We start from the raw sequence: 20,273 nt of genomic DNA on the forward strand, positions 1-20,273 counted from the left end.
CACCAGCTGATGATTACTTTTGCCTGGACTTTCACAGTATGTGTTACGCCGAGCGCTCCGGGTTCCCGCTCCTCCCCGGAGCGCTCGCTACACTCTCGCTCCCGCAGCGCCCCGGTCAGATCCACTGACCGGGTGCGCTGCGATACCGCCTCCAGCCGGGATGCGATTCGCGATGCGGGTGGCGCCCGCTCGCGATGCGCACCCCGGCTCCCGTACCTGACTCGCTCTCCGTCGGTCCTGTCCCGGCGCGTGCGGCCCCGCTCCCTAGGGCGCGCGCGCGCCGGGTCTCTGCGATTTAAAGGGCCACTGCGCCGCTGATTGGCGCAGTGGTTCTAATCAGTGTGTTCACCTGTGCACTCCCTATGTATAACTCACTTCCCCTGCACTCCCTCGCCGGATCTTGTTGCCATTGTGCCAGTGAAAGCGTTCCCTTGTTTGTTCCTAGCCTGTGTTCCAGACCTCCTGCCGTTGCCCCTGACTACGATCCTTGCTGCTTGCCCTGACCTTCTGCTACGTCCGACCTTGCTTCTGTCTACTCCCTTGTACCGCGCCTATCTTCAGCAGTCAGAGAGGTTGAGCCGTTGCTAGTGGATACGACCTGGTCACTACCGCCGCAGCAAGACCATCCCGCTTTGCGGCGGGCTCTGGTGAATACCAGTAGTGACTTAGAATCGGTCCACTAGCACGGTCCACGCCAATCCCTCTCTGGCACAGAGGATCCACCTCCTGCCAGCCGGCATCGTGACAGTAGATCCGGCCATGGATCCCGCTGAAGTTCCTCTGCCAGTTGTCGCCGACCTCACCACGGTGGTCGCCCAGCAGTCACAACTGACCGTGATGCTACAGCAGCTACTACCACAGCTTCAGCAATCATGTCCTCCGCCAGCTCCTGCACCTCCTCCGCAGCGAGTGGCCGCCTCAGGCCTACGACTATCCTTGCCGGATAAATTTGATGGGGACTCTAAGTTTTGCCGTGGCTTTCTTTCACAATGTTCCCTGCACTTGGAGATGATGTCGGACCAGTTTCCTACTGAAAGGTCTAAGGTGGCTTTCGTAGTCAGCCTTCTGTCTGGAAAAGCTCTGTCATGGGCCACACCGCTCTGGGACCGCAATGACCCCGTCACTGCCTCTGTACACTCCTTCTTCTCGGAAATTCGAAGTGTCTTTGAGGAACCTGCCCGAGCCTCTTCTGCTGAGACTGCCCTGCTGAACCTGGTCCAGGGTAATTCTTCCGTTGGCGAGTACGCCGTGCAATTCCGTACTCTTGCTTCAGAACTTTCTTGGAATAATGAGGCCCTCTGCGCGACCTTTAAAAAAGGCCTATCCAGCAACATTAAAGATGTTCTGGCCGCACGAGAAATTCCTGCTAACCTACATGAACTCATTCATCTAGCCACTCGCATTGACATGCGTTTTTCCGAAAGGCGTCAGGAGCTCCGCCAGGATATGGACTTTGTTCGCACGAGGCGTTTTTTCTCCCCGGCTCCTCTCTCCTCTGGTCCTCTGCAATCCGTTCCTGTGCCTTCCGCCGTGGAGGCTATGCAAGTTGACCGGTCTCGCCTGACACCTCAAGAGAGGACACGACGCCGCATGGAGAATCTCTGCCTGTACTGTGCCGGTACCGAACACTTCCTGAAGGATTGTCCTATCCGTCCTCCCCGCCTGGAAAGACGTACGCTGACTCCGCACAAAGGTGAAACAGTCCTTGATGTCAACTCTGCTTCTCCACGTCTTACTGTGCCTGTGCGGATATCTGCCTCTACCTTCTCCTTCTCCACTAAGGCCTTCTTGGACTCCGGATCTGCAGGAAACTTTATTTTGGCCTCTCTCATCAACAGGTTCAACATCCCAGTGACCAGTCTCGCCAGACCTCTCTACATCAATTGCGTTAACAATGAAAGATTGGACTGTGCCGTGCGTTACCGCACGGAACCCCTCCTAATGTGCATCGGACCTCACCACGAAAAAATTTAGTTTTTGGTCCTCTCCAATTGCACTTCCGAAATTCTCCTTGGACTACCCTGGCTTCAACACCATTCCCCAACCCTGGATTGGTCCACAGGGGAGATCAAGAGTTGGGGTCCCTCTTGTTTCAAGGACTGCCTTAAACCGGTTACCAGTACTCCTTGCTGTGACCCTGTGGTTCCCCCTGTAACCGGTCTCCCTAAGGCCTATATGGACTTTGCGGATGTTTTTTGCAAAAAACAAGCTGAGACTCTACCTCCTCACAGGCCTTATGACTGTCCTATTGACCTCCTCCCGGGCACTACTCCACCCCGGGGCAGAATTTATCCTCTCTCTGCCCCAGAGACTCTTGCTATGTCTGAGTACATCCAGGAAAATTTAAAAAAGGGCTTTATCCGCAAATCCTCCTCTCCTGCCGGAGCCGGATTTTTCTTTGTGTCCAAAAAAGATGGCTCCCTACGTCCTTGCATTGACTACCGCGGTCTTAATAAAATCACGGTAAAGAACCGCTACCCTCTACCTCTCATCTCTGAACTCTTTGATCGCCTCCAAGGTGCCCACATCTTTACCAAACTGGACTTAAGAGGTGCTTATAATCTCATCCGCATCAGAGAGGGGGGTGAATGGAAAACGGCATTTAACACTAGAGATGGACACTTTGAGTATCTGGTCATGCCCTTTGGCCTGTGCAACGCCCCTGCCGTCTTCCAAGACTTTGTTAATGAAATTTTTCGTGATCTCTTATATTCCTGTGTTGTTGTGTATCTGGACGATATCCTGATTTTTTCTGCCAACCTAGAAGAACACCGCCAGCATGTCCGCATGGTTCTTCAGAGACTTCGTGACAATCAACTTTATGCCAAAATGGAGAAATGTCTGTTTGAATGTCAATCTCTTCCTTTCCTAGGATACTTGGTCTCTGGCCAGGGACTACAAATGGATCCAGACAAACTCTCTGCCGTCTTAGATTGGCCACGCCCCTCCGGACTCCGTGCTATCCAACGTTTTTTGGGGTTCGCCAATTATTACAGACAATTTATTCCACATTTTTCCACCATTGTGGCTCCTATCGTGGCTTTAACCAAAAAGAATGCCAATCCTAAGTCATGGCCTCCTCAAGCGGAAGACGCCTTTAAACAGCTCAAGTCTGCCTTTTCTTCAGCTCCCGTGCTCTCCAGACCTGACCCATCTAAACCCTTCCTATTGGAGGTTGATGCCTCCTCAGTAGGAGCTGGAGCGGTCCTTCTACAAAAAAATTCTTCCGGGCATGCTGTTACTTGTGGTTTTTTTTCTAAGACCTTCTCTCCGGCGGAGAGGAACTACTCCATCGGGGATCGAGAGCTACTAGCCATTAAATTAGCACTTGAGGAATGGAGGCATCTGCTGGAGGGATCAAGATTTCCAGTTATTATTTACACCGATCACAAGAACCTCTCCTATCTCCAGTCTGCCCAACGGCTGAATCCTCGCCAGGCCAGGTGGTCTCTGTTCTTTGCCCGATTTAATTTTGAAATTCACTTTCGGCCTGCCGATAAGAACATTAGGGCCGATGCTCTCTCTCGTTCCTCGGATGCCTCGGAAGTAGAGCTCTCTCCGCAACACATCATTCCTCCTGACTGCCTGATCTCCACTTCTCCAGCCTCCATCAGGCAAACTCCTCCAGGGAAGACCTTCGTCTCCCCACGCCAACGCCTCGGAATCCTCAAATGGGGTCACTCCTCCCATCTCGCAGGTCATGCGGGCATCAAGAAATCCGTGCAACTCATCTCTCGTTTCTATTGGTGGCCGACTCTGGAGACGGATGTTGTGGATTTTGTGCGAGCCTGCACTATCTGTGCCCGGGATAAGACTCCTCGCCAGAAGCCCGCTGGTCTTCTTCCTCCTCTGCCTGTTCCCGAACAGCCTTGGTCTCTGATTGGTATGGACTTTATTACAGACTTACCCTCATCCCGTGGCAACACTGTTGTTTGGGTGGTCGTTGATTGATTCTCCAAGATGGCACATTTCATCCCTCTTCCTGGTCTTCCTTCTGCGCCTCAGTTGGCAAAACAATTTTTTGTACACATTTTTCGTCTTCACGGGTTGCCCACGCAGATCGTCTCGGATAGAGGCGTCCAATTCGTGTCTAAATTCTGGAGGGCTCTCTGTAAACAACTCAAGATTAAATTAAACTTTTTTTCTGCTTATCATCCTCAATCCAATGGGCAAGTAGAAAGAATTAACCAGGTCCTGGGTGATTATTTACGGCATTTTGTTTCCTCCCGCCAGGATGACTGGGCAGATCTTCTACCATGGGCCGAATTCTCGTATAACTTCAGAGTTTCTGAATCTTCTTCCAAATCCCCATTTTTCGTGGTGTACGGCCGTCACCCTCTTCCCCCCCTCCCTACTCCCTTGCCCTCTGGTGTACCCGCTGTGGATGAAATATCTCGTGATCTTTCCACTATGGAAAGAGACCCAAAATTCTCTCTTACAGGCTTCATCACGCATGAAGAAGTTTGCTGATAAGAAAAGAAGAGCTCCCCCCATTTTTTCTCCCGGAGACAAGGTATGGCTCTCCGCTAAATATGTCCGCTTCCGTGTTCCCAGCTACAAATTGGGACCACGCTATCTTGGTCCTTTCAAAATTTTGTGCCAGATTAATCCTGTCTCTTATAAACTTCTTCTCCCTCCTTCTCTTCGTATTCCTAATGCCTTTCACGTTTCTCTTCTTAAACCACTCATCATCAACCGTTTCTCTCCTAAACTTATCTCTCCCACTCCTGTCTCCGGTTCTTCAGACATCTTTCCTGTAAAGGAGATACTGGCCTCCAAAAAAGTCAGAGGAAAAACCTTCTTTTTGGTTGACTGGGAGGGCTGTGGTCCTGAAGAGAGATCCTGGGAACCTGAGGACAATATCCTAGATAAAAATCTGGTCCTCAGGTTCTCAGGCTCCAAGAAGAGGGGGAGACCCAAGGGGGGGGGTACTGTTACGCCGAGCGCTCCGGGTTCCCGCTCCTCCCCGGAGCGCTCGCTACACTCTCGCTCCCGCAGCGCCCCGGTCAGATCCACTGACCGGGTGCGCTGCGATACCGCCTCCAGCCGGGATGCGATTCGCGATGCGGGTGGCACCCGCTCGCGATGCGCACCCCGGCTCCCGTACCTGACTCGCTCTCCGTCGGTCCTGTCCCGGCGCGCGCGGCCCCGCTCCCTAGGGCGCGCGCGCGCCGGGTCTCTGCGATTTAAAGGGCCACTGCGCCGCTGATTGGCGCAGTGGTTCTAATCAGTGTGTTCACCTGTGCACTCCCTATGTATACCTCACTTCCCCTGCACTCCCTCGCCGGATCTTGTTGCCATTGTGCCAGTGAAAGCGTTCCCTTGTTTGTTCCTAGCCTGTGTTCCAGACCTCCTGCCGTTGCCCCTGACTACGATCCTTGCTGCCTGCCCCGACCTTCTGCTACGTCCGACCTTGCTTCTGTCTACTCCCTTGTACCGCGCCTATCTTCAGCAGTCAGAGAGGTTGAGCCGTTGCTAGTGGATACGACCTGGTCACTACCGCCGCAGCAAGACCATCCCGCTTTGCGGCGGGCTCTGGTGAATACCAGTAGTGACTTAGAACCGGTCCACTAGCACGGTCCACGCCAATCCCTCTCTGGCACAGAGGATCCACCTCCTGCCAGCCGGCATCGTGACAGTATGTAGGCCCTTGACAGATTAACAGGTACAAAATAGTACACTACTTAGATGTACGTATGTGGTATGCACTTGTGAGGGCAGAAAAATGCGGTGTAGTACGCTTGATAAAAAAAAGTATTTTTGCACAACACCAGCAGTACACAACAGTGCTGCAGCACAAAAAAACTGTGTACTAAACACAAAATTTCACTCTGTCAAAGACTATTAGGAATGGACTTCTGGGTATTATACCGTCTACAAACTAGTATAACCAGCAGATGATTTGTTGTGGAACAAAGATACAGAATTGCCATGAAAAATTATTCATGCCTCCTCTGCTAAGGTTTATAAAGTTGAGGCAGCTTGTTGAAATGTATGAGGCAACACACAGCTATCTGACCCTTTTTGTAACACTATGCCAAAGAAAGTGACTGGGAGGTTAAAGGCTGCAGTAAAAATCAAAAGATTTAATACAATAATACCGGCGCTAATGTAAACAATTATTTATTGATTAATAAATAGTGGACAAAAATGAATAAAATCAATTAAAAAGAATGGTAAAATATTTGACCTGTATACAAGGAATTTTTTCTTGTAAAAAATGATAATCTCCTGCAGCTCTGGTGGTGTCCTCTTAGGGAAAGGTATAGGCTCGTAGTTGCTGAGGAGAAGTGAGAAAACTTAATTGAAAAAAATCTAGCGCAGTGCTAGATCTTTTGGATCTATGGGTGTTCAAAAGAAGATGCTTATACAATTGTTACACTTTCTGTATCTATAAGGTATCAATTCAGAGAGATGTTACCTTTAGATCTTTAGAGGAGTCTTTCTGCGCACAACTTGCGGCCTGATAGAGGAGGACTGTGAGCAGGGGATCTGAGCGAAAAAAAGTGAGTACGTATATGGGAAAAACGTTGGAATCAGCTTAGTAGAAGGAAAGAGACTAATATAAAGTAAAATAATACCTACTTTATGTGTGGAAGAGATAGTGGCTCGTCAGGGAGAAAAGGTGTCCTGAGACTTGTGGTGTTTTAAGAATATTTTCGGATCATGTGTCCTGTCTTGTAGCGGTCTTAAGGCTATGCAGAGCCCCGAACTGGGAAGGCAGAAAAGGGGGAAGTACTATATGAAAAAAAAAAATAATAATTTTTTAACATTTTTTTTATTTTATTTTATTTTTTCTTGGGAAAATTTATAGAGGAACTTTAAATCTGACACAATGCTGTATACTTGTTTTCTTACTTTTGTCGCTTGGTAGGGTAAGGAAGTGTCCGTTTTAATGAATGTGGTACGAATCGCTGCTGCAGGTGAGATATTCTGCAGTTTGTAGCTCCAAGAGGTATGGTGGTACGTATAGAGAAAATTTGTTGAGTGCCCTGAAATTATCAAATAAATGACAACTTATTTATATCCTGTTGTATTGATTTGAAAAAAAAATGCAATAATACAATGCTGATGCGCTTGTTGCAATAGTCTGCAGCCGCGCTAATGTGCTCCTGTTTGAAAGCGATGTGAGAGAGTTACTATCTTTAAATAATACCTTGCAGTATTCTAGCAGGTGGGTGTCCTGTTTGGAATAAGAGGGGTGCCTTGTGTAGAATCCTGGGGTGTCAGCACCTTCCTCCGGTGTATCCTATATTCTGTTGGCTCCAGTGTAACGGTCTAGGAGACAACCCCGGCCGGTGGCTGCACGATCAGAGAAAGGGAAAAAATTCAAAATTCGCACCGCTAGAGTGACATCACTACGAGTTTCAGAAACTCACTGTTTCCTTCATCAGGGAGTGCCTCTTGGTCAGCGATTCCTTCTCTTATATATCGGCAGCTGCCTAGTTAATTGAGTGATATAGGTGCGTTGAATTCCATTGATGAGGATAAAGTACTAAGTAGGATTCTGTGTTTTAGTGCAGTAGTCTCTTGGTTCTCCCGATGTATAGTTTTTCACAAGGGTTTTTGACCTAATGGTATCAGGGCTATTAGTGTGAACTAAAATGTTTCCATTTTTTACCTTTAGTGGATTTTTTACACTAGGTACAATAAAATTACCAATGCTTCATGCTTTTTTTTAACACAAAACTTGGATATTTTGTTAGCATACCCCCTATGATTTTATCATTTTTAAGTATGTCCCAGTGATTGGTTAAAATTTTTTTGAACTTACTACTTTGTTGGCTGAATGTAGTGATAAGTGGGATGGTTATCTCCATAGGTTTATTTTGAGTATGTTTCTCTATAGGTTTGGGGGAGATGTATTCAACATTGTCGGCACTTTTTTTGGGCACCATTAGTTTTTTTCTGTCTATAATCGCTATTTCTTCTTTGATCTGTTGTAAGTGACTTTCTTTGTACCCTTTTTCTAAGAATTTAAATTTTAAATGATTTGCTTCTTCTTGATACTCTTCTTCATGGGTACAGTTACCTTTGAGCCTTAAAAACTGGCTGCGAGATTTATTATGCAGCCAGAGGGGTAGGTGGCAACTGCTTCTATGGATATAGCTGTTGCTATCTGTAGGTTTATGATATGTTTTTGTTGTTATCTCATTGTTGATTATGGATATAGTGAGATCTAAAAAGTTAATTTCCTGTTTGCTGTAGCTGACTGTGAACTTAAAATGGAAAGTATTTTTATTGATGTCCCTTAGGAATTCCTCCAATGCTTCAACCGTTCCATTCCATGTAAAAATTATGCTATAAATGAAGTGTTTCCAGAGGACCAAGCTCGCACCCAGACCATAGATGGCCTCTTCCTCCCAGTGTCCAACGTAGAGGTTAAAGCAGCAAGAACTCCAAAGAGTGATTTTTTTTTTAAAAAAAGAACAAAAAAAAAACATAAAAGAGGGACAAGGGGTGGGAAACTCACCCAAAAAAAGAGGAGAAAAGCAATAGCAGAGCCACCTAAGGAAGGAGGTCAAAAAATCTACAACCTCAGCTCCTACATTCTGACAAAAAATTAAGAATCCCTACTGAGGAAAGGACTCAAATTTGCTGCTACACAACACTTAAACAAATTTGATGCATTTCTTGGTTTAAAATATGTATGCGCAAATTTACTTTAAAAAATTCTTTTTGAAAAATCCCCCACAAGTGCAACCTCCACAAATCAACCCCTACAAACATACAACCCTCCCCAAAAAAATCCAAATTTTTTCCTTTGAATGAATATTCCGAATCATTACATACTTTTGAATCACTAGTAACCAGGGACCTACAAAAAATCAAAATCAATCACAAATACACTATAGGAAATCTCAGCACTTCGGAACAAAAAGCCCTCAAAACTCTCCAAACCATCAATAATATAGTGGTAAGCCCAGCGGATAAAAGAGGTAGCATTGTAGTACTCAATCAAGAAGACTACCACAAGGAAAGCTTGAGGCTATTAGATGACACTCAGACATATAGCAAACTCAAAAGTAACCCCACAGAGCTGTCCGAGAAGGAGTTAAAAGTACTACTAATGAAAGGATTGGAACAAAACATTATTAATAAAAAGGAACTTGAATACCTTCTTACCAATTCACCACAGATACCAGTGTTTTATCAGATCCCCAAGATCCATAAAACAAAGGAAAATCCACCAGGGAGACCAATCATCTCCGGGGTCAATTGCCTAACAGCAAATCTATCGCACTTTGTGGATATTCAGTTTCAGAAAAGCGTGACCAAGCTCCCAGCATATCTTAAGGATACGACCCACATTTTGAGAACCCTGGGAGACATAAAGTGGGAAGAAAATTACATCCTGGGGACCCTAGATGTCACCTCCCTGTACACAATCATCAAACATCAAAAGGGAAGGGAAGCTGCAGAACATTTTTTAAAACTCGACAACGAAATCCCCTGGGCACAAGTGAACTTTATAGGAGACTGTATCCAATTTATTCTTGAACACAATTTTTTTTAAATATAAGGAACAGTTTTCTTATCCAGAAGTGGGGGACCACAATGGGGACGAAGTTCGCACCCAATTATTCGAACCTCTACGTTGGACACTGGGAGGAAGAGGCCATCTTCCCTAATAGTCACCTGGGTGCAAGCTTGGTCCTCTGGTAACGCTTCATTGATGACATCATTGTTATATGGAATGGACCGGTTGAAGCATTGGAGGAATTCCTAAGGGACATCAATAAAAATACTTTCCATTTAAAGTTCACAGCCAGCAACAACAAACAGGAAATTAACTTTTTAGATCTCTCTATATCCATAATCAACAATGAGATAACAACAAAAACATATCATAAACCTACAGATAGCAACAGCTATATCCATAGAAGCAGTTGCCACCTACCCCTATGGCTGCATAATATACCCAACAGCCAGTTTTTAAGGGTCAAACGTAACTGTACCCATGATGAAGAGTATCAACAAGAAGCAAATCATTTAAAATTTAAATTCTTAGAAAAAGGGTACAAAGAAAGTCACTTACAACAAATCAAAGAAGAAATAGCGATTATAGACAGAAAAAAACTATTGGTGCCCAAAAAAAAGTGCCGACAATGTTGAATACATCTCCCCCAAACCTATAGAGAAAAATACTCAAAATAAACCTATGGAGATAACCATCCCACTTATCACTACATTCACCCAACAAAGTAGTAAGTTCAAAAAAATTGTAACCAATCACTGGGACATATTTAAAAATGATAAAATCATAGGGGGTATGCTATCAAAATATCAAAGTTTTGTGTTAAAAAAAAAAGCACAAAGCATTGGTAATTTTATTGCACCTAGTGTAAAAAATCCACAAAAGGTAAAAAATGGAATAATAAAAGTTCACACTAATAGCTCCGATACCATTAGGTCAAAAACCACCACACTAGGGGAGAAAAAAGGATTTTTCCCGTGCAAAAAATGCCAAGCATGCAACAACACCAAAAATAGGGAAACGATTTATTCCTTTTTTTCACCCAAAAAATGAATTAAATATAAAACATTTTTTTGCATTGCAAATTGAAAGGGGTCATTTACATAATCAAATGCCCTTGTGAAAAACTATACGTCGGGAGAACCAAGAGACTACTGCATCAGAGAATTTCAGAGCCTCTGTACAATATAAATCGGGGATATGAAGGTCATCCACTATCCAACCACTTCAAAATTATTCACAATTCCAATATGAAAGGATTGATGTTTTATGCCTTTGAACAGATTACACCCCACTGGAGAGGAGGGGACTACATCTCCCAAATGTCCCGAGCAGAAACTCGGTGGATCTTCTCCCTCGACACCATAGCCCCTAAAGGGTTAAATATGGAAATGGAACTCTTTGGTTTTCTCTAAAGTATTGTTGCCCCATGCAAAACACAGAATCCTACTTAGTAATTTAACCTCATCAATGGAATTTAACGCACCTGTATCACTCAATTAACTAGACAGGTGCCAATATATAAGAGAAGGAATCGCTGACCAAGAGGCACTCCCTGATGAAGGAAACAGTGAGTTTCTGAAATGCGTTGAAGCCTTTTTTGGTCATTCACTGGACTCGTAGTGACGTCACTCTAGCGGTGCAAATTTGGAATGTTTTCCCTTTCTGTGATCGTGCAGCTGTAACGGGATCTAGTAGAGACGCCACCGGCCGGGGTTGTCTCCTAGACCGTTAAACCAGAGCCAACAGGATACACCGGAGGAAGGTGCTGACACATAAAATCCCATCCCTTCCCCAATATCACGCCACACCCCTACCCTTCAATTCCCTGGTTGAACTTGATGGACGGATGTCTTTTTTCAACCGTACCACACTCCAGGATTCTACACAAGGTACTCTATACGTACCATCATACCTCTTGGAGCTACAAACTGCAGAATATCTCACCTGCAGCAGTGATTTGTACCACATTCATTAAAACGGACACTTCCTTACCCTACCAAGTGGCAAAAGTAAGAAAACAAGTATACAGCATTGTGTCAGATTTAAAGTTCCTCTATAAATTTTCCCAAGAAAATTTTTTTTATTTTTTTTTAAAACACATTTTTCATATAGTACTTCCACTTTTTCTGCCTTCCCAGTTCGGTGCTCTGCATAGCCCTAAGACCGCTACAAGACAGGACACATGATCCGAAAATATTCTTAAAACACCACAAGTCTCAGGACACCTTTTCTCCCTTATGAACCACTATCTCTTCCACACATAAAGTAGGTATTATTTTACTTTATAATAGTCTCTCTCCTTCTACTAAGCTGATTCCAACGTTTTTCCCATATACGTACTCACTTTTTTCCGCTCAGATCCCCTGCTCACAGTCCTCCTCTATCAGGCCGCAAGTTATGCGCAGAAAGACTCCTATAAAGATCTAAAGGTAACATCTCTCTGAATTGATACCTTATAGATACAGAAAGTGTAACAATTGTATAAGCATCTTCTTTTGAACACCCATAGATCCAAAAGATACTGTTACCCACTTCGACACTGTTGCTTCATCCAAGTGCTTGCCGCAACTACTTCTCCATCTCCCCGGCAATTAGGTATGAGAACAAGCTTATATATATATCTGTAGATGCCCTGTTGCACATTACGCACTGCGCAAGATTTTTTTACATGAACTAAGTTTTCTCACTTCTCCTCAGCAGCTCCGAGCCTATACCTTTCCCTAGGAGGACACCACCAGAGCTGCAGGAGATTATCATTTTTTACAAGAAAAAATGTCCTTGTATACAGGACAAATATTTTACCGTTCTTTTTAATAGATTTTATTTGTTATTGTCCACTATTTATTAATCAATAAATAATTGTTTACATTAGTGCCGGTATTATTGTATTACATCTTTTAATTTCAGTAACCCATTTATGGAAAACAGGGATCCATAATCAGTACCTGGCAGCTTAATACTAGAACTGTTTAGTGGAAGCGCTGGTATATATATATATATATATATATATATATATATATATATAATAATCACTATGGGAACTCCAGCACAGGATTGCTCAGGTGTGGTGCAGTGTAACCCCCAGTGTGCCACACTGGATCCACATAGAACTTCCTCCGCAAGGAAACAGCACCCAACACCAGGTCCAGGTAAAGTGCAAGCTACAGGGTGTTTATTGCATCAAGAGAGACAATGCGACGTTTCGGCTAACAAGCCTTTTTCAAGCATGACAAACATGTACAGAAATCCAATTTAAATAGGTAACAAACTAACATGATTGGTGGAAACACAAGTGCAGTGAATGAATTAATCAAGTGTACGCCAACCTCCTGTATTTCATTGGTTGGGATCAGTGACATGTAGAAATGACAGTTGTCAAATAACAATAAATACATTTGTAAAGATCCTTCATTAATATCAAAACCTGTGACAGGTGCCCCAAATTAAGGTCTTAACTAAAGGTTTGGGTTTTTCCCTCACATATCATTTTGATGTATTTAATACTATTTTGGATGTTAATCGTTTTGTATGGACTTTAAACCTCCCCCCCCCCCCTTAAGGACTCAGCGTTTTTTGTTTTTTGCATTTTCATTTTTCCTCATCACCTTCTAAAAATCATAACGCTTTCAATTTTGCACATAAAATTCCATATGATGACTTATTTTTTGCGCCAACAATTCTACTCTGTAGTGACATTAGTCATTTTACTAAGAAATTAACGGCGAAATGGAAAAGAAATTCATTGGGCGACAAAATTGAAGAAAAAATTTCATTTTGTAACTTTTGGGAGCTTCCGTTTCTACGCAGTACATTTTTTGGTAAAAATAACACATTATCTTTATTCTGTTGGTCCATACGGTTAAAATGATACCCTACTTATATATAGTTTTGATTTTGTCGTACTTCTGAAAAAAATCATAACTACATGCAGGAAAATGTATACGTTAAAAATTCTCTTCTGACCTCTATAACTTTTTTATTTTTCTGCGTACAGGCTGGTATGAGGGCTCATTTTTTGCGCCGTGTTCTGAGGTTTTTATCGGTACCATTTTTGTATTGATCGGACTTTTTGATCGCTTTTTATTCATGTTTATTCATGTTTTGCGCGTACACCATTGACCGTGCGATTTAATTAACGATATATTTTTATAGTTTGGACATTTACGCAAGTGGCGATACCACATATGTTTATTGTTATTTTTATTTACACAGTTTTTTTATGGAAAAATGGGGGTGATTCAAACTTTTATTAGGGAAGGTGTTAAATGACGTTTATTAACTTTTTTTCACTTTTTTTTTTTGCAGTGTTATAGCTCCCATAGGGGGCTATAACACTGCACACACTGATTTTTATCTTGATCCCTGCAAAGCCATAGCTTTGCATGGATCAGCGTAATAGGGGGTTGATTGCTCAAGCCTGTAGCTCAGGCTTGGAGCAATTAAATGCTGATCGGACGCGACGGAGCAAGATAAGGGGACCTCCACTCGCGTCCTAGCTGATCGGGACATCACGATTTTATCGTTATAGTCCCGATCAGCCCGACTTAGCTGCCGGGAAGCTTTTACTTTCATTTTTGACATGGCGATCCAAGCGTAAGGGCGATCAAAGCTGAACAACAATCGGTGCCCAGGGTCCAGGCTATCATAAGCCGCCAGGACCAATCCGGGATCGGGCGCAGGGTGTACAGGTACACCCTGCATCCTTAAGAGGTTAAAAGACATTTTGCATTAATGCCCTCAGACGTTTCAGAAGAGTCAACAAACTTATCTCCTAAAGTTTCCACCAATTTATTGTCTGATGGTAGTACTGAGTTGAGTTGCATGTCATTTCATGAACAGATTTCTTTGTGCAATCTTACACTTCTTGAAAAAGAGTCACTTAAATCGCAATGTGTTGTAGACTCTTCCTATGACTTTCAAGTGAGTAATTTTCATTATTATCCTGTGCATTCTAGATCTCCTGCTATGGACAACTTCCAGGATCTTATCATGCAGGAGTTGGTTCAGTTAAAAAAAACTCTCACTCCTACAGGCATCATGAGAATTTGTCCAAACAGGAGAAGCTGACAATTAAAGAGATTAAAGAGAACAAATATTTGATAGTTAGAGCAGCGGACAAGGGAGGTGCGGTGGTGTGTTTAGATGCAGGCTTGTACAACTTGTTAAATAAGCAGCTCCTGGGTAACTAGAGTACGTATGGCATCCTGCAGTCGGATCCTAAGTCCCAATTTAAGGATGATCTGAGAAGGGTACTGTACTCTAGGTGTGATCACACAAAAGCAATTTGATTACATGCTTGTATCTAACTCAACTACACCTATTTTCAACTCTTTGTCTAAGGTACACAAGGACCGATTTCCTCCTCCCATGAGACCAATAGTGGCAGGAATTGGTTCCTTGAATGAACGCCTTAGCCAATGGGTGGATTCGGTTTTAAAACCTCTGGTTCCTTTGTGTCCTAGTTATATTAAGGACTCACAACACCTTTTGTCCATTATGAATCAGATAACACGGGACTCTTCTTACTCTTGGCTTACACTAGATATTGAAGCTTTATATTCGTCATTGCCACATCACCTCTCCATTCTAGCCGTTACCAATATTTTGTCCATGTTCTCCACATACAGTGCTAATTTACAAAGTTTTGTGTTGGATGCTTTACAGTATTTACTTTCACATACTTTTTTCTCCTTTGATGAAGAATTTTTTTATTCAAAAAACGGGCACTTCAATGGGTGCAAAAGCCTTCAATTGCCAACATTTTTGTTTTTTGGTGGGAGATGTATTAAATTTTTTGTGATGATAATCCGTTTGAAGAGAATATTGTTTATTTTGGCAGGTATGTGGATGACGTGGTCATAATTTGGTCATCAGACAAAACTAGAGCCACACAATTCGTGGATTATATTAACAATAATCCATTTAATTTGTGGTTTACTTTTTCATGGAATCAAAGCCAGACTCCTTTCCTTGATATTTTGTTGGTTGATGATACCCCTGGTGTTCGGATGTCCAACTACCGCAAGCCAAGTGCTGGAAATTCCCTCTTAAGGGCAGAATCGTGTCATCCTAGACACACTATTTCTGCAGTGCTGGTGGGAAAATGAACACGATCAAAACGATATTGCTTTTCTGAGGAGGTCTTTTGTAGGGAATCGGCTGTGGTGACAGGGTGCCTCACACATAGGGGATACTCCTCTCATCTGATAAATAGAGCATTATCTAAAGTGCTCCATAAAGATAGAACATATTTATTGGTTAAATCCAACAGGAAACCCTTTGAAAATAAATATTCTGAAGAAAATAAGATCCCGTTCGTCACTACTTTTACTGCTGAACATGAGGAAATAGCTAAGAATAGAAGAAATTGTAAAAAAGTACCTACCCATATTGTCACAGGATCCTATTTTGGCCAAATTCACATGTAGCGCTTGTAGGTTCTCATCTCGCCGCACTCCTACTTTAGGTAACATCGCCTAGTGCTTTTGTCTTTGACAATACGACAAGTACCACCTGGCTTCACATTAGGGGTTTTCATAAATGTGGTTCCCCTAGATGTGTAGTCTGCAGATATGCGTATCAAACTCAAGTTGTCGTGGACCAAAGCACTAAAAGAAGTTTTCCCATTCGTACGTTTATCAGCTGTCAGTCTATGAGTTGTGACACTTGCCAGTCCTCCTTTGTAGGCAGTACCATACATCCGTTAAAGAAACGCATTCAAGAGCACATCCGTGCGATTAAAAATCCTCACCATGTGAACATATCAGATGCCTCTCGACACTTTTGTGACACTCACTGCAGTGATATATCCTCTTTAGCCTTTTATGGTATAGAACTATTATGAAGACCAGCATGGGTGTTACGGAACTGGAAGTGGATCCTCTAACCTGTGTGGCTCCGTATCGGGGAGCGGAGTCTAAGGTGCCGCTGGTCTTCACCAGAGCCGCAAGGCAGGATGGGCTTGCTGCGGCAGGCGACACCCAGGTCACTACCCCCGACACGGCTCAACCACACAGGTAGCTGGGCAAGGCGAGGTACCAAAGGAAAAGGCAGTAGCGTAGTCAAACGTATCAGAAGGTCAACGCAGGCGACAAAGGTGCAAAGTCAAATAACGTAGCAGGAAGGTCTTGATACACGGGAAAGGCAAACAGGCAATATGAAATGCTTAATCTCAGGCTAGGGGCACTGAAGGTCCAGCAGGGAAGTGTGGGAGGTGCAGGGACTTTATAGAGTAGTGTCAGGTGTACAACTAATTATGGGCTTACTGGCCCTTTAAATTTTAGAGCTCCTGTGCGTGTGCACCCAAGGAGACGGGGACACACGCACCGGTGCTGAGACAGTGGAGGAGGCGGCAGCAGAGCGTGGTGAGTGACGAGCTGGGATTTGCATGTGGGCGCTTCCCGCGATGCGAATCCCAACCCCGCCAGCAGCCGGGGACACAGGGACAATGCGCTCACGGCCGGTGCGTGCGGCCAGAGCGTGAAGTGTGACAGTGCCCCTCCCTTTGCTCTCCCCCTCCTTTTGTGTTGCAGAAATTTTTTGAGAAGGTCCTGGTCCAGGATATTGCCCTGCGGTTCCCAAGACCTCTCCTCCAGACCGAATCCTTCCCTATCCACAAGAAAGAAGCATTTCCCTCTCACCAGCTTGGAGTCCAAGATTTCTTAAACAACAAAAATATCAGATGTACCAGAGATGGGGGAAGGCGAGACGTCCTTTCGAGAAAAACGATTGTGGATGTCAGGCTTCAAGAAGGAGACATGGAAGGATTCGGGATCTGGAGAGGGGAGGGCAGATAGCATGGACTCAAATAGCATGGACTCAGTTTATAAGAGGGTACCTTAAAGCAAATATGTTGAAGGTGAGATTCTTGGTCTTGTCTTTCAGAGGATCTAGATAAAGCATCATCTCTGCTGGATGGAAGTAAATAAAAAAGTCAAATCTGGAGAAGAACAGAGACCAGCGAGCCTGCCGAGGTTTGAGACGATGGGCAGTCTGTAGATAGAGCAAGTTCTTGTGGTCAGTATAAATAGTAAGTGATGATGCCATTCTTCCAAGGCCCACTTAATAGCCAAGAGAGTGCGATCTCCAATGGTATAATTTCTCTCTGCAGGAGAGAAGGTTTTAGAGAAAAATCCACAGGTTACAGTTCTTCCTTTGGAGGATTTTTGTGTCAAAACTGCACCTGCACCAACTGAAGAAGCATCCACTTCCAAAATAAATGGCTTTCCTGGATCGGGTCTCAACAATACAGGAGCAGAGGCGAAGGCGGACTTTAACTGTTTGAACGCTTCTTCGGCCTCAGGAGTCCAGACCTAAATAAAGTTGGTTGTCTCAGAGACGCTGTAAAACTTGGCGGAGGTGTGAACGATGAGTGTGGAGATTGGGCGAGTAGATGAGAATGTCATCCAAATAGACAACGACACAGGAGTATAGGAGGTCACAAAAATGTCATTGACAAACTCCTGGAAGACGGCTGGAGCATTACAGAATCCGAATGGCATCACCAGATACTCGAAATGCCCGTCACGAGTATTGAACGCAGTCTTCCACTCGTCCCCTTCTCGTATACAAATCAAATTATAGGCCCCACGAAGGTCTAGTTTAGAGAAGATCCTGGCACCCCGCAGATGATCAAATAATTCAGAGATTTAAAAAAGTGTGTAGCGATTCTTTACTGTAATTTCATTTAAGCCTCGGTAGTTGATGCAAGGTCGCAAAGACCCGTGTTTCTTTTCCACGAAGAAGAACCCGGCTCTGGCAGGGGAAGAGGACTTCCTGATAAATCCCTTCTGAAGGCCTTCTCCCAGTTACCTCCAGTGTGGCTAAGCACACATACAGTGGGAGGCTGATATTGTCATGATGCCGGCTGGCAGGAGGTGGATCCTCTGTGCCAGAGAGGGATTGGCGTGGACCGTGCTAGTGGACCGGTTCTAAGTCACTACTGGTTTTCACCAGAGCCCGCCGCAAAGCGGGATGGACTTGCTGCGGCGGTAGTGACCAGGTCGTATCCACTAGCAACGGCTCAACCTCTCTGGCTGCTGAAGATAGGCGCGGTACAAGGGAGTAGACAGAAGCAAGGTCGGACGTAGCAGAAGGTCGGGGGCAGGCGGCAAGGTTCGTAGTCAGGGTGGATAGCAGAAGTACTGGTACACAGGCTTAGGACACACAAAACGCTTTCACTGGCACAAGGCAACAAGATCCGGCCAGGGAGTGCATGGGAGGAGGTCAGATAAAGGCAGGGAGCAGATGGAAGCCAATTAAGCTAATTGGGCCAGGCACCAATCATTGGTGCACTGGCCCTTTAAGTCTCAGGGAGCTGGCGCGCGCGCGCCCTAGAGAGCGGAGCCGCGCGCGCCAGCACATGACAGCAGGGGACGGGAACGGGTAAGTGACCTGGGATGCGATTCGCGAGCGGGCGCGTCCCGCTGTGCGAATCGCATCCCCGACGGCCATGACAGTGCAGCGCTCCCGGTCAGCGGGACCGACCGGGGCGCTGCGGAGAGAGAGACGCCGTACGCGCTCCGGGGAGGAGCGGGGACCCGGAGCGCTAGGCGTAACAGTACCCCCCCCCTTAGGTCTCCCCTTCTCTTTGTCCGGTAACTGCCTCCCCTGGGATGAGGACACCGGGAAAGGATGGAGGGATTCCTCAACGGCAGGCAGTACCGCAGGAGTGGGAATGGGGAGGGAGGGCAGAGGGCGAGGCCTGGCACGGGGCAGTGTGACACCAGGACGAGGGCCATGAGGAGGCACCGAGGCTTGCCTGACTGGACTGGGAGGGGGGGAGAGGCACTTCTTAAGACGGGCAGAGTCCATAACGACCTTAGGGAGACCGGATACAGGAGGAACCACAGGGTCACGGCAGGGAGTACTGGTAACCGGTTTAAGGCAGTCCTTGAAGCAAGAGGTACCCCAGCTCTTGATCTCCCCTGTGGACCAATCCAGGGTTGGGGAATGGTGTTGAAGCCAGGGTAGTCCAAGGAGAATTTCAGAAGTGCAATTGGAGAGGACCAAAAACTCAATTTTCTCATGATGAGGTCCGATGCACATTAGGAGGGGCTTCGTGCGGAAATGCACGGTGCAATCCAACCTGGCTCCGTTGACCGCGGAAATGTGGAGTGGCTTGACAAGACGGGTCACCGGGATGCGGAATTTATTCACCAAGGACTCCCGAATAAAATTCCCAGAGGCACCAGAGTCCAGGCAGGCCACGGCTGAGAGGGAAGAGCTGGCTGAAGAAGAAATCCGTACAGGCACCGTGAGACGTGGAGAAGCCGACTTAGCATCAAGAGACGCCACACCCACGAGAGCTGGGTGCGAGCGTGCGTTTCCCAGACGTGGAGGACGGATGGGGCAATCCACCAAAAAATGTTCGGTACTGGCACAGTACAGACAAAGATTCTCTTCCTTACGGCGATTCCTCTCTTCCAGGGTCAGGCGAGACCGATCCACTTGCATGGCCTCCTCGGCGGGAGGCCTAGGCGCAGATTGCAATGGAGACTGTGGGAGAGGTGTCCAGAGATCTAAGTCTTTTTCCTGGCGGAGCTCTTGATGCCTCTCAGAAAAACGCATGTCAATGCGAGTGGCTAGATGAATGAGTTCATGCAGGTTGGTAGGAGTATCTCGTGCGGCCAGAACATCTTTAATGTTGCTGGATAGGCCTTTTTTAAAGGTCGCGCAGAGAGCCTCATTATTCCAGGATAGTTCTGAAGCAAGAGTACGGAATTGTATGGCGTACTCGCCAACGGAAGAATTACCCTGGACCAGGTTCAGCAGGGCAGTCTCAGCAGAAGAG

Source organism: Hyla sarda, chromosome 1 (assembly GCF_029499605.1).
Source record: "Hyla sarda isolate aHylSar1 chromosome 1, aHylSar1.hap1, whole genome shotgun sequence".
NCBI lineage: Eukaryota > Metazoa > Chordata > Amphibia > Anura > Hylidae > Hyla > Hyla sarda.